The sequence below is a fragment of the Alligator sinensis genome, unplaced genomic scaffold, assembly GCF_000455745.1.
Source record: "Alligator sinensis unplaced genomic scaffold, ASM45574v1 scaffold505_1, whole genome shotgun sequence".
Classification (NCBI taxonomy): Eukaryota; Metazoa; Chordata; order Crocodylia; family Alligatoridae; genus Alligator; species Alligator sinensis.
Window position 1 is genome coordinate 3375512 of NW_005841940.1, and position 3373 is coordinate 3378884.

Genomic DNA, 3373 nt, shown 5'->3' on the forward strand with positions numbered 1-3373 from the left:
GACGGCGCCCCCCGCCATTGGCAGCTTCTGCAAGTGCCCCCCCAGATTCAGGAGGCACCCGTCACTCATGCTGTATGTGTTTCTCACTTCCAAAGCAAACAAGTACAACCAAGGAAAAGTGATGCAATGCTGTCACTACTTGCCAGGTCTGATTTCGTTCCCTTCTGAGCTGCTAAACTATAGCTTAAGGGAAGATTGCCAAGGCTGGCAGCCCTGGCCCTTTCCTGGCTCATTTTGAAGCTTCTTTTTACAGATCATGTAATGCTTTGTTGCACTTCTAACCATCCTGCAATGTGCATTGAAAACTTTCTGTCTTAAGCAGCCATCATTTCCTAACAGTCCTACAATAGCAGCGTCCTTAAAGCAGGGGCCGGCAATTATTTCAGGTGGAGGGCCACTTACTGAGTTTTGGCAAGCCATCGAAGGCCACATGACAGGTAGCCCGAGGTAGATAAATATTAATTTTCTAAATTTTTTAGGGAGGGGCCCCACGGGCTGGATAGAATGGCCTGGCGGGCTGCATCTGGCCCGCGGGATGCATTTTGCCTAGCCCTACCTTAAAGTGTCTGCTGTGATGGTCCTACACTGCCCTTTAAGTTGGTCCTGGGGTTGTGGAATGAATGGGATGTTGGTCAGAGCACAGCCGGGTGGTCACCACTTGTGGATTTGGCCCAAAGACACTTGTGACTCTAAGGCATGGGGCACTAACAGGAGATCACCCCTAGAGACGAAAGGCAATGCAGACCATTGCCAGCATCCTTACAAGTGTCAACTACAGCCCAGGTGAGTGCCAGGTCTCTGCTATGGCTGATGCAATAACAGTTTTAAGTGAGGGTGAGAGCAGTGTCAGCCAGGCTGAGAGCTAAAGGGATGTTCAGAGAGGCAAGAAGTCACTCCCTCATAGGATCCAGGACTCAGAGCTTGAATGGCAGCACCTCTTTTAGCAGGCAGCACAGAGGCTGCGTTGGGACTAATGACAAGGACCCCTTGTTGGAGAATGGAGATGTGATGAGACCACCCCCACCTCCAGTGGGTTCATATTGGCCTGAAGTCTTCTGTCTTGGATTGTCAGCAGTTTGGGGCAGCGGCTGGGGCTGATACGAGCTGTGGCGTTAAGGTTTCTCCCTTCCAGGAGCATCAGATATACCTTTTCTATAATGCCCCTGAATGCACCCTGAAGCACAGCAAAATGCAGTGGGCCTGAGCCTGGAAGGAATCTCAGGCAAAGGAAGAGCATTCACCCCCTTGAAGGTTTTGGTTAGAGAGGTCACCAGTGCCATGGGAATCACCTTGGTTCTGGGCGCTCTGCGGGACTGTTGGACTAGAGAGAGCACTGGGGTGCAGCATGGCTCTCTGGTGAGACTGAACGCTGCTGTGGTAGTCTCTGCAGGAATGATTCTTCCCTGCCTGTTGTAATGCCAAGGGCAGTGTCCAGGCCATCCAAAGCCCTCTCTGCCTCAGAAAATCAATATGGACAGTACATGGGGAAGCACTACACAGAGCCGTGGGTGTTACAATTGGTATTATGAATTCAGGGAGCTGCGCAGAACAGCTGCAGAGCATCCAAATGCATTTCCAATCGCATTCCTATAGGGAACTACCCTGGCTAGTTCCAGCAGAAACCGGGCTCTTCCCCTGAGCAGCTTATATCCAACACCAGCAGCAGGCTGTTGAGGGATTCCCAACCAGTTCTCAGTTTCCACTTCTGGTCAGACAGCAGCCCTAACCATCCCTGGGGTGCAGCCTGAGAATGATGCTGATGGTTACTGTTCGGTATGGACCGGGAGTGCTCGCCCCTGTGATATAGTCCAATGGGGAAGTGGGGAAAAAACTCTCTGCTCTAACTCCTCCAACCAAGTTGTGAAGCTGGAAATACGGCAGCAGGTATTCACTGCCTTAGAGTCAATGCTCTGTGCACGTCTGCTCCTCTTTTCTACTGCACCAGTTTTCACAGGCTGCCCTGTGCCTCGTATCCCCACTACCATGCCACCATCAACAGAGAGACACCAGCAGTAACCTCCATGTTTTCCCTCCAGGTCAATAGCCCCCTCCAGACATGACAGGGAACAAGCATGTGTTCTAGGCATTGTAGCATCCCTGGGTGTTGATTCTCCTCAGATAGGCCGCATGTGGACTACTGGCAGGGACCAGGACTGCCTCTTGGACAATGGAGATGGGATGAGACCACTCCTCAGTGGGGAACCCATTTCTCTCTGGTGTCTCCTGTCTTAGACTATCAGGCCTTAGGGAAATTGTTTGTGTCCCGTGTCCTTCTTGTGCTGAGCACACGGGAGCTGAGTCATGACTTGTAGGGCTGCGCAAAGTGTCGGTCGCCAATTCAATTTGAAGAAGATTCGACCCAATTCAGAGGCTGAATCACCGAATCCAGATTGAATCGGGAGACCAAAAACACCTCTGAATCGATTTAGAGACTCCAAATCAATTTGGAATATATTTGGAAAAAGATTCGGAGATTCAGAAGGAAGTCTTCCAGGGGAACAGAAACTGAGAAAGGGAGGGGGACCAGGGTGGGGAAAAGACTCAGATTTGTAGCTGGCCAGTGACTGCGATCTTTCCCTGAGTCCCCTTCCAATCACAGTGCTCTAGGGGAGGGCCGTAGAAACAGCACATAAGCCTCTGTCTGAAGAGCCGCGAAGCTGCATGGAGCCCAGTGCTCCGTGCCACGGCTGTAGGGGCAGCAAACTAATGAGGAGTTTTAGTTTGCTGTACCCCAAGTCATTTAAGGTGCATTACGCTGCCTAATTTCCTGCAGCAGCTGGAATTCATGTGCAATAAGCCACTGGGGCGTGCAAACACTGACACCATTAAAGCGGTGCAAAAGCATTTAGCCCACTTTAAAGTACTGTGCACACCCCCTCCTCCCCTTGTTTTGTCTACGCATGGCCTTACTATCCCTTTTGTGAGCTGTTTCTGCCTGAGCACGAGGAAGGCCTTCTGCTACAGGCTACCATCCCTGCTGCTTTCATCCCACTGTGCCTTAACATACACAAAAATATGGGCGACTGGCAGCTCCTGAGTCAGGGTGGGCACTTGTCCCCCCCCAGCGCCCAGTCAGTGACTGGGCTGGCACAATCTGATTGACTGTGGGAGAAACACACGCCCCTAGTCAGTGCGATTGCCCATGGAGGGAACGGGGGGGATAGCTTCTCTTGGTGCCCCCACTACCCAGCCTGTGCTCTCAGGAGGGCACCAGTGCTCTTGCCTGCCCCCCCCCCCCCCGTGCCAGTCACTTAAGCAGGGAATGCTGATGTCAAGGGGTGCACCACTGCTCTCAGGGGGTGCACATACACCCGCTATGCGTCACCACTGAACACAAAGTCACACATGGCGGGAATATGTGACATGACGTCAT